Source organism: Cebus imitator, unplaced genomic scaffold (genome assembly GCF_001604975.1).
Source record: "Cebus imitator isolate Cc_AM_T3 unplaced genomic scaffold, Cebus_imitator-1.0 Scaffold335, whole genome shotgun sequence".
In the NCBI taxonomy this organism is placed as follows: domain Eukaryota; kingdom Metazoa; phylum Chordata; class Mammalia; order Primates; family Cebidae; genus Cebus; species Cebus imitator.
This window is the reverse complement of record NW_016107650.1, coordinates 24533-36774: the sequence shown is the minus strand read 5'-3', so window position 1 is coordinate 36774 and position 12242 is coordinate 24533. Positions and strand designations below refer to the sequence as shown.

Genomic DNA, 12242 nt, shown 5'->3' with positions numbered 1-12242 from the left:
CGGGGTTTCACCATGTTGACCAGGATGGTCTCGATCTCTTGACCTCGTGATCCACCCGCCTCGGCCTCCCAAAGTGCTGGGATTACAGGCTTGAGCCACCGCGCCCGGCCTACTTCAGTACACTTTTATGTAAATAAAAATACTGTGAATACATGCAATCACACATGAAGAATGCACATAACTTGTTTTAGCAATTTTATCATAGGCATATAACATATATTTACACACACTCTTGCATATGTGGGGTAAAAATAGCATGAAGGTATTCATTGATGTGTAAGCACAAAAGTTCTTACAAAACCTAATTACCAATAAGTAGGGAACTGGCAAAATAATTGATACAGTCATATAGTGAATTAATAGCACCTCTTAAAAGGGGTAAGGCAGTTCTATATGAAGTAATTTAGGAAAGTCTCTAAGGTATAAAAAATGAAAAGACCAAAGTGCATGAACAGTACGTGTAGTATGCTACTATTTGTTTATAGGTGTGTTTTATCTCAAAAGGCATATATTTGCAAGCATATATAGTTAGAATATTTTTGGAAAGATGAGAATATATCTGAACACTGTCTGTCTCTGAGGAGTGGAACTGAGTGACCGGAAGGCACAATTGGGTGATGTTTTCTTACTAATTTGTGACTTACTTTTTTTTTTTATTTTGAATTGTGATAAAACGCATATACCAAAACTTACTACCTTAAACACTTTTAAGGTACAGTTGAGTAGTGTTAAATATATTCATACTGTACAACCAGTCTCCAGCACTTTTTCATACCCATTACACAAGTAGTTAGTACTTCTGCCTACCCTTGGCAGTCCTTATTCTGCTTTCTAATTCTATACATTGGACTACTCTAGACAGCTCATACAAGTGGAATCATATAGTATTTGTCTTTTTGTGACGGGTTTGTTTCACTTAACATAATGTTCTCAAGGTCCATACTATTTTGTGACTTTTGAATTCTGTACATTGTTCGTTTATTACCCATTTTCAAAAAAGGGTTAAAGTAAAAAGACATGAGCTTACTCAGAGCTGGTTAATTACATGGTAAAAAGTTGATGGCTGGTATGTCTTTTTCATTTCAACCAATATTAAATGCCAGTTTGGGCAGCAAAATAATTTTATGCCAAAGCGCCATTTGACGCTGGGTTTATGATGTGTTTCTCCTTTTGTCATCTGTGGGTACCCCCAAAATGCAGGCTCAAGTCCCCAGCCTCTTGACTCTGCTCAACAGTTCCCTTGTTGGCTTACTGTCCGACTTTGGCCTGCTCTTCCAAATGTACCTCTTTACCCCAGGAATAAGCTGCTTCTATGCCAAGGGCATGGCTTCCTCCTTGCAGATTTTCCTCACATCTCTGACCTGGAAAAAAGGGAATTTTTCATTCTGCTAGCTTTTTGGTGCTTCTTTGAGATCATTATTCTGAAGCCCTGTGCAACAATATTGTTTCTAATGGATTGCAATTCACTGTTTTCAACAAGATGACATGACTCTAAAGCTTACGGGAGGATTGGGTATCATTAACTGGCACAGAGGGAGACAGGCTCTAGGAGGAAGATAGGTGACTTGCTTTTGAACATAGTGGTGTGAGATTCTGACCTGCAGAAACAGCTGGAGTTACGAGATAGAAATGGGGACTTAAAAAATAGGGGTGTGTGTGTGTGCGCACATGTGTATATTGAAAATACAGAAAAATAAGATGTTACCCATAAAGCAGGTCTTCATTCTTAACACTTTAAGTGAATGAACTTCTGTTTTTTCCTCTGGTTGTATGTGTATAAGAGTATTTTTATAGCCAGCGTGGTGGCTCCTGCCTGTAATCCCAGCACTTCAGGAAGCGGAGGCCAGCAGATCACTTAAGGCCAGGATTTCCAGACCAGCCTGGCCAATGGTGAAACACCATCTCTACTAAGAATACAAAAGTTAGAGTTGGGCATGGTGGCATTTTTCTATACTCCCAGCTACTCAGGAGGCTAAGGCACAAGAATTGCTTGCACCCCAGAGGCAGAAAATGCAGTGAGCCAAGATTGCGCCACTGAGCTGCCTGGGTGACAGAGGAAGACTCTGCTGGGGGAAAAAAAAAATTGCACACACTTTAAAATGTAGAAATATCACCTTTTCTCCCCCTCTGTGAATGAAGTCCAAGGCAAGTCACATAGTTACTTCTGTGAATAGCCCCAAAAGAGGTCATGAATGAATTTGTGGGACTTGTTGCAATTTCTTAGGGTAAAGTCCTACACAGATGTAGAAGAAAATGTGGCAAGAATAGGATTTTGGAAACTTGCCTCAACTTTCCTAAAACTTTCAGGATTCAAGAATCAGAAATCATAATCAAAGAGGTAGGAGAATTAAGAGTTCAGTGTCAAACTAAGAAGAGCAGAGCAAATTCCAAGAAAAAAGGGAAAAAAATACTGTTTGGTGTTTTAAAGAAGTAGAGCTCGATGAAGACTAAGCCTTGAGATACTAAATTAAGGTTGTAATGGCACGCACATGCTTGTAATCCCAGCGCTTTGGGAGGCCTAGGTCGGAGGATGCCTGGAGCCCACGAGTTTGAGGTTGCAGTGAGTTATGAGCCAGTGCACTCCAGCTTGGGTGAGAGTAAGACCTTGTCTCAAAACAGTAACAAGATACGAAATTGAGAAACTGTTATTCGAATATATACTTTAATATATATTCTGTCCAGCAGTGATGGAATAACAAGGAGTGGATTTACCTTGCTATTTTAAGCAACTAGAAAACTGGACAATATATGAAATAGCAATTTGTAGGCATTGGGTAACAAGCAGCACAAGACTGTGGTCACTGAAAGGTGGGAAACAAACCTGCCGAGTTCTATGGTTGCTCCAATTTATTATCTGGAGGTAGTTTTCAAGGTGCAGAGCTGGGATGGGGAACCCAAATTAAAGCGTGGTGTCTTACTGAATTGGGAGGACAAGATGGGGATTGGTGGGGAGGGAAGATTGTCATAATTTGTGGGGCAGAGTACCAGGGATGTGGGAGTTGTACACGGAACTCCAGAGGCAGGTTGAGGAGTCTCCTGAAGTCAGGTTGAGTTCTGACCTACACATGCATGAGAGGAGAGCACCTGAGGCCAGAGAAGGAACCCCACTGGAAAGGAGCAGGCCAAATGATTCCTGGAACTCACACAGAGTCGGGAGTAGTCCGTGTTGCCATTAGCCAGAGTATATACAAGGGCATCAAAAGGGCATGGCCTTTTGTAATGAGGCTAAATTAGCCCTAAGTTAAAAGGTACTCTGGACCTACTCTAACAATGAAAAAGCAAGTCTCGGAAGATCGAGCCGACTTAGAGTGTCTTACCTGTGTGTGAGAACAAAGTCCAGTGCTATTTAAAGAAATACACAAAATCTAAAACACAAAACTCACAATGTTAGGCATTCAATAAAATGACCAGGCATACAAAAACCCCGGAAAATATGACATAATCAGGAGAAAAATCAACTAGATCCAGAAATGAGATGATAGAATTAAAGACATGAAAACAGCAATTACAAGTATGTACTTGGTTCGAAAAAGTAGAGGAAATGTTTAATATAATCGGAAGAGAACTAGAAGGTATATTTTTAAAACACCCAAACAGAACACCTAGTGTTGGAAATAAATTTTAAAGTACAATGATGGCATTAACAGTAGTTGAGGCACGGCATGTTAGTGAACTGCTAGACAGTAATGGAAACTGTCCAAAATGAGAACAGAAAGAAAAATGGAAAAATTGATAGAGCTTCAATGACTATAACAAGCACAATTGTTAGAGATAGAAACAGTCTGACATGTATGTAATTGGAACCCGAGAAAAGAGGGAAAGGGAAGAACAGAAAAAAGATTGTAAAAAATAGTGACTAGAAAATTTCTAAATTTGATGAAAACTATAAGCCCACATATTTAATGATCCCAAGGAGAATAACTATAAAGGTAACCACACCAAGGTACATCATCATCACATTGTTGGCAACCAATAATAAAGAGAAAAACTTAAAAGTAGGCAGAGAAAAAATATACATCATATACAGAGAAATAGAGATAAGAATGACAGCAGACTTCTCATCAGAAATTTAGCAAATCAAAATACAGTGGAGAGACTTTTTTTTTTTTTTTTTGTCCAAGACAGAGTCATTCTTGCCCCGGCTGGAGTGCAGTGGTTTGATCTCGTGTTACTGCAACCTCCACCTCCTAGGTTCAAGCGATTCTCCAGCCTCAGCCTCCCCAGTAGGTGAGACTACAATTGCATGCTACCACACCTGGCTAATATCTTTGTATTTTTAGTAGAGACAGGATTTCACTGTGTTGGCCAGACTGGTCTCAAACTCCTGACCTCATGATCTGCCTGCCTTGTGCTCCCAAAGTGCTGGGATTCCAGGTGTGTGCCACTGTACCTGGCCTGAAGTGACATCTTTAAAAGTACTTTTCAAAAAAGCCTACTTGGACTGAGTGCAGTGGCCAACAGCTGCAATCTCAGCAGTTTGGGAGGCTGAGGCTGGAGGATTGCTTGAATCCAGGATTCGAGACCACCCTGAGTGACATGGAGAAACCCCATCTCTAAAAAGAATTCAAAAATCTGCGAGGCATAGTAGCGCACGCCTGTGGTCCCAGCTCCTTGGGAGACTGAGGTGAGAGGATTGCTTTAGCCTGGGAAGCAGAGGCTGCACTGAGCTGTAATTGAGCCGCACTGCACTTTAGCCTGGGTGACAAAGCAAGACTCTGTCTGGAAAAAAGAAAAGCCTAACTGAACTTGTTGCTTGCAGACCTCCAAAAGAAACACTGAAGTTGTTCAGACAGAAGGTTAATGATTTAAAATGGAAATTTAGAGCTTCACAAAGGATTGAGAAGTGCTAGAAATGGTAACTATGGGAGTAAAAATAAGACAATTTTTTGCCTTTTTAATGTCTTTAAAAGATTGTTGCATTGAAGGTGATTGCTGACAGGTACAGGACTTCTTTTTTGTGTGTGATGGAAATGTTCTGCAGTTAGTGGTGATGGTTGCAGAACATTGTGAATCAAAGAAATAGTAGCTTTAAAAAGTTTTTTAAAGCAAAAATAATGCTTTATAAGTTGTATAACGTGGGAGTAAAACGTATGGGAAAGACATAAGAAACCTTACTAAGGCTATATTTTGTTTGTTTGTTTGTTGATTTACTTATTTGACAGTTTATTGCTTTGTTGCCCAGGCTGGAGTGTGGTGGCACAATCCCTGCTCACTGCAACCTCTGCCTCCTGAGTTCAACAATTCTGCCTCAGCCTCCCAAATAGCTAAGATTTCAGGTATGCACCACCACACCCAGCTAATTTTTGTATTTTTAGTAGAGATGAAGTTTCACCATGTTAGCCAGGCTGGTCTTGAACTTCTGACGTCAGGCGATCCACCTGACCTCAAGTGATCCACCTTCCTCAGCCTCCCAAAGTTCTGGGTTTGCAGGCGTGAGCTACCATGCCTGGCAGAAACCTTAGCAAGCTTCTTAAGCTGTACATGAAGCAGAATCGTCAAATTTACATCTAGAAAATTAAAACAATTTATGTTCCCACTTCCAATATATGGGAGTGCCAGTTTAACCTTATCCTCGTCCATGTGTGGTATTCGTTTAAAAACATTGCCACCCAGATGTTTTTAAAAACTTGATTACCCTAGACACCCAATCCTCACTGTGCTTGAAGGGTACTTTATCTCTGAAATCTTTGAAATTCTATCAGAATCTTTTTGCCTTAAATTTAGCTATAACGTTAAATATATGTTTATTTTTTTCTTTTCCTTCTTTTCCTGCCCCCTTTCTTCATAAGCATAGCTTTCTTCAGTAATTTCTTTGTTTATTGCTTCAGTTTCATTTGTTCTAGAATGTGAACGTCTTGAAAACACATTCCATGTCTCTCTCCTCTATTTTATCGTGGTGGTAGTATACTAGATGCTCAATGCTAAATAAATTTGTCAAAAAAAATACTGTTTTCTTTCTGTACACAGTATTGGTAAGGTTTATCTGCACATTTTTTCTTTCATCTTGTTAATCTATTTTGTCCTTTTGATTTGAGTTGGATAATTCATTTATTGATTTTTTTATATGTTACTAATTTTTGTTTGGTTATATTTCGTCTACTACTTATTGCTTATATTACTGTTTTAAATTTGGCAAATCATGCTTTTCACCTCTGAAATTTTTTTTTTTTTTCTAGACACAGTTTCACTCTTGTTACCCAGGCTGGAGTGCAATGGCGTGATCTCGGCTCACCGCAACCTCCGCCTCCCGGGTTCAGGCAATTCTCCTGCCTCAGCCTCCTGAGCAGCTGGGATAACAGGCACGCGCCACCATGCCCAGCTAATTTTTTGTATTTTTAGTAGAGACGGGGTTTCACCGTGTTGACCAGGATGGTCTCGATCTCTTGACCTCGTGATCCACCCGCCTCGGCCTCCCAAAGTGCTGGGATTACAGGCTTGAGCCACCGCTGAAAATTTTTTAATCTCTGAAATCTTTTCTCAGATTGTTCCGATTTCATTTTTACAGATGCAACATTCACCTAAATTCTTTTAAAATATTAAGCACCTTGGATTTTATCATTTTTGATCAACTTATGCCAGATACGGTGAGACCGTCAAGTTTTTAAATCTCTTTTTCAACTCTAGGGCATTTAAACTTTAGTATTAGTGAGTTTAAAACCCCTTAGGACTGGGAAATAAAAGAAAATGGAGTACCCATTTCTTTCTTCAATCCAGCCACCTCAACACACAATTAAAATGTGGTATTGGTGCTGGACGCAATGGCCCACACCTGTCATCCCAGCACTTTGGGAGGCTGGGGCAGGTGAATCCTGTGAGCCCAGAAGTTTGAGACCAGCCTGGGCAACATGGTGAAACCACGTCTCTACAAAAAGTTAGCCACACACATGGTGGTTTGTGCCTCTGGCCCCAACACTTGGGAGGCTGAGGTGAGAAGACTGCCTGAGCTCAGGAGGATGAGGTTGCATGAGCTGTAACTGTACTCCAGTCTGGGTGACAAGAGCAAGATCCCATCTCAAAAAAAAAAAAAAAATCATGAAATTTTTATTAGTATAAAGTTAGGTTTAAGAGTTTTATTTGCAAAGATTACCATGTGGAAGTAATCTCTAGACATTTTTTACTTCCTGGCCTATATTGTAAGACCGCCCTCCCCCCCTCCAAAGGTGGAGAACTCGATCAGGAAAACAAGCAGAGCTTGAATACACACTGCCATTTTTGAGAGGACCACCAATTCAGAACTTTAAAGAACTGGAGTTATTTCTTTCCTTAATTATGCTTTGGAGTTTTGCCCTTGGGACCGAGATAATGAATGTGAGTTCCTCTTTCCTAGGAGTCCAGTCTAATGCTAGACATACATGGTAATAAGCAGTCGGTGCGACAGACATTGGTGGTTTGAAGGTAAAGTGAAGAGACTCAATTCATGGTTGATGTTTTCCACTGAGGGGCCAGCATGGGTTTATGCAGAATGGAGGACATTTGAGATTTCATTTTGTGGTAATAGGTGCCTGTAACCTGGGATGGGTTAAAAAAAAAATTACAAAGCAACGCTTACGCTCAGGTTCGAAACTTTGAATTTGTACTGCTGCTAATTATGGGTTTTTTCCTAGTAGTAGTTACTTCCCCTATAGAAGGGTGGAAAAATGAAGCTAGTGTATTTACCCAAAAAAGGTGATTTAAAGGAAAATGGGACTAAGCAAAGTAGTGCTTTATAATCTGTCCCAGTTTTTGAGACAAGACTGCTAGAGACTCAATACTTTTCACATTATAATGTGAAATTGATCATTAAAACCTTAAGTAAAAATGGAAGTTTTTGGCCAGGCGCATGGTGGCTTATTTCTGTAATCCAGGCACTTTGGGTGGCTGAGGCAGGTGGATCACTAGAGGTCAGAAGTTCAAGACCAGCCTGGTTACCAACAGGGTGAAACACTGTCTCTACTAAAAATTTAGCCCAGTGTCTTGGCTCATGCTTATAATCCTAGATATTTTTGAGGCCAAGGCGGGAGGATCACTTGAACCCAGGAGGTGGAGATTGCAATGAGCTGACATCATGCCACTGCGCTCCAGCCTGGGAGTCAGACCAGGACTTTGTCTCAAAAACAAACAAACCAAACATACATGATATGTTTCAGCTTGTTGCACTTACTTTCCTTGTCAAAGCTCAAATCGTCCCTTTTTTAGCCTGCGGAGCCACTTTTGCTTGGCTCTTGGGCCTTGCAACAATGCAGTTTATGCTTAGTTTCCATGTTATCTAGCGTGACAAGATGGTCTTGGCTTATCTTGCATATTTCCTGCCCAGCCACTTTTCCAAGAAGAATGTGGACATTTAAAACAAAAAGTTTCAGTGCCCCAGTTGTACCCCAGACCAGCTTAATCAGCATCCCTGGTGGGGATAGGACCCAAATACAGACAGGGTCCCTAGGCTGGAGTGCAGTGCTGGGATCTCAGCTCACGGCAACCCCCGCCTCCTGGGTTCAAGTGATTCTCCTGCCTCAGCGTCCTGAGTAGCTGGGACTACAATTGTGAGGCACCGCTCTCAGCTAATTTTTGTGTTTTTAGTAGAAGTGGGGTTTTGCCATATTGTCCAGGCTCGTCTCCAATTCCTGACCTCAAGTGATCTGCCCGCCTAGGCCTCCCAAAGTGCTGGTATTACAGGCGTGAACCACCACACCCTACCAGGATACAGTGTTTTTTTAAAATGCACACCTAGCCTTGGATGGAAAAGCACTTGAGGAGACTATGCTGCCTTATCGGACTCTGTAAACACCTTATCTCTGCACAAGGCTGGAACTTTGAGTGGAGTCCTTGGCTAAAGGTCTTATTGCTACATGGTGACCTTTCTTCCCCCTCCTGCTTAAAGCTTGTTTCAGAATTTTGAGCGGAATGCATCTGTGTTGAAAGCCAGGCTTGGTCTGTCATCCCAGGACTCTGTGTCGGTCCCTTTCCTTGCCTGTATGTTGAGTTGTGGCTCATCTTCGTGCCTCTGGGAAGTAAGCTGATGGCTTGCTTAGAGGCTCTCAGTACTTTCCCTTGCCCTTAGAATCAATACCAAAATATGTGGCCTGCAGGGTAGGCTATGCATAGCCTTCACTGTAGACTGCTCAGGCCCCCTCTTGGTTCCTGCAGTCTGCCATGCTTCCTTCTGCCACCAGGCCTTTGCACACGCTGTTGCCTGCTGGGAGTGCCTTGCCTTTCCTCGTTACTTACTTCTCCTCTACTCATCTTGCAGGCACCAGCTTGACTGTCTTCCTTTGGGGAAACTTCCCTGACTTTGGTACACCAGATCAGCCCCCATGTGCTGACCTTGTCTCATTGGTAATATTTCTCTACCTTTAGGACACATAGCAAGGCCCAGAAGTTGCAGTTTTGCATTTGTTCCTGTGATCATTTGATGCATGTCTCTCTAGAGCCTGATTCTTTGGGGCTTACGTCCTGTCTCCACCACTTTTAGCTGTGGGACCTTGAACAAATCATTTCATCTCTGGTCCCCAGTTTCTTTTAACTGCAAATCAGGGATGATATAATACTTTTACCTACCTTGTGAAGTGGGGATGAAGATTAAATAGGGTAATTTGTGTAAAGCACTTAGAGCTAATTATTAATACTAGAGAATCTTGGCAGGTATTACTGATGATTACTGCAGTGACCCACAAGCTCCATACAGGCAGGGGTCATTTCTGTTTGTTTAGATTTATACGCAGGGTGCTTGGCATATGGATGGTGCTCAGGAAACATTTGTTGGATGAATGAATCAAGTGGAGATAATAGTAATACCATGTTTATAGAATTCCATGAGGATATAAAATAATGCAAGTATGTAAGTTCCGGGTAGCATGTCTAGCTCATAGTAAGTGGTCAATAAATATTCAATGCCTGAATGAAGAAAATGGGGACAATAGTAATACCAGCTTATGAGGTTGTCATGGGGATCTAAGGTAACTCTGTAGTACCTTGCATTATTTTATATCCTCATGGAATTCAAGTATATAAGTTCTGGGTAGCATGTCTAGCTCATAGTAAGTGGTCAATAAATATTCAATGCCTGAATGAGGAAAACGGGGTTGTCATGGGGATCTAAGGTAACTCTGTAGTACCTTGTAGAGTGCCTAGCACATAGTAGGTGCTAAGAAAATATTTGTTGAATGAATGAGTGAAGTGGGGATGATGTTAACACCAGCTCCTAGGGTTGCTGCAGGGATAGAAGATAAGGCAGGTCGATAGCTTGTTGTGGTTGTGCCTGGTAGACACTCTGTTGAGTGAAACGAGAGGAGCTGCTATGAGTTTCTTTCTCCTGGGGCTTGGGAGAGAATCCTTTTGGGGCGTAGAATGGTGTGGAGCGGATACTGGTCCTCTTGAAGGATGAATGGGCAGCTGACTACTCCTTGCCAAGCTGTGGCCTGGATGAAAAGTTGCATTGTTCCTTTTCCTCTTCCTCCCTAACCTGTTCTTTGTTTCCTCTAGAATCCTTGCTCAGAGTCCAGCGCCTCCTTCCTGTCCAGGATCACCTTCTGGTGGATCACAGGGTAAGGCTGGGTCGCTGAGACCTCGGGGAGGTGGTGGGGAATTAATGAATCAATGAATGAACATGCTCAGCTCCCTGCTTGACTTCCCTCTCCTTGGCTCTTCTGCAGAGTTGTCTTGAATCTGCCTGTGCTGGCCATGTGGTCTCAGACACCAACTGTATCCCCCAAGTCCATCACCTTGAATGTGATAAACACATGAGCCACGAGCAGCTTAAATCTCTGCAGAAGGCTTGGTCTGGGAAAGCTATACACTGGACTGCTCTTGCTTTAGCTTCAGATTTGGGTTATATTTATATATTTTATTTGTTGCCTAGACATCATGTTCAACCTGACAGATTTGGGTTTTTTTAATATTAGGTATAGTTATTGTTGACATTGTTCCCCTCCCATCCCCCACTCCTTAGAAAAATAATACTGTCTCACCTAGGAAATATGGGTTTAAAAATCACATGTGCAGGTCAGTAGTAAGGAAACACGCAGAAGCAACCATTGTCACTGTTTTAGTATGTCTCCTTCTGGTTTTCTTTTCTTTTTGAGATGGAGTCTCACTCTGTCTGTCTCCCAGGCTGGAGTCGAGTGGCGCGATCTCAGCTCACTACAACCTCTTCCTCCTGGGTTCAAGTGGTTCTCCTGCTTAAGTCTCCCAGGTAGCTAGGATTACAGGCATGCACCATCATTGCTGGATAATTTTTGTATTTATAGTAGAGACAGGGTTTTGCCATGTTGGCCAGGCTGGTCTTGAACTCCTGACCTCGGGTGATCCACCCACATTGGCCTCTCAAAGTGCTGGAATTACAGGTATGAGTCACCGTGCCCAGCCACATTATGGTTTTCTTTTTGTACATCTTTTTCTGCCCATTGTCAACATCTTATTGGGGATTATTTGAAGAATCTTTCTTTCACCCTAATATGCATCATCTTTTTGTTTTTTTGGAGACAGGCTTTCGCTCTGTCACTGAGGCTGGAGTGCAGTGGCACAATCGTGGCTCACTGTTGATCTACCAGGTTCAGGTGTTGCTCCTGCCTCAGCCTCCCGAATAGCTAGGACTATAGTCTTACTCCACCATGCCCAACAGATATTTGTATTTTTGGCAGAGACGGGGTTTCACCCTGTTGGCCACGCTGGTCTCGAACTCCTGGCCTCAACTGATCTGCCCGCCTTGACCTCAAAAGTGCTGGGATTACAGATATGAGCGACCGTGCCCAACTGCCATCTGCTCAGTTATTAAAGCCCCCTGTGATTCACTTGCAACCGAGACTGAGAATCCCTGGCGCAGATTGCTTCCCCACATCCAGGAATGATCTGCAGCCCCCGCTTCCCTTCCAAGCGTGTCTATGTCTCCTTTCTGTGAGACCCTGCATTTTTGAGTTTTGCTTTTATTCATGTTACTTTAGCCTGTTCCCACAGTCTCCCTGACCATGCTGCCAGCTGCATATTTATTCCTTTTGTATCTTGCTTCCTGGGTCCTCTCTCCCACCTCTTCTGGGGTTAGCCCTTTGGTGCCTAAAATTGTGCTGCTGGCTCAGGCCAAACGGCACAGGTACTTGGTGAAACAGACGTAAGTTTAAATAACCACTCGATCAGGTGGAAGAAAGGATATCAGAGATTAAAGATCAACTCAACAAAATAAAGCAAGAATGTGAGCTTAGAGAAAAAAAGACTGAAAAGAAATGAACAAAGCCTCTAAGAAATATAGGATTATGTGAAAAGCCCAAATCTGTGTT

The 12242-nt window shown here is 42.2% G+C and overlaps 1 protein-coding gene across 1 annotated transcript in view; it reads left to right on the top strand.

The window, feature by feature from the left end:
- LOC108287078 overlaps positions 1-11107 on the top strand; it is a 73466-nt gene extending 62359 nt beyond the window's left edge. Inside the window, exons 9-10 of the mRNA XM_037730158.1 lie at positions 10456-10517; positions 10626-11107. The gene's annotated coding sequence lies outside the window, so the exon portion shown is untranslated. The remainder of the gene's footprint in view (positions 1-10455; positions 10518-10625) is intronic.
- The last annotated feature ends 1135 nt before the right edge of the window (positions 11108-12242 follow it).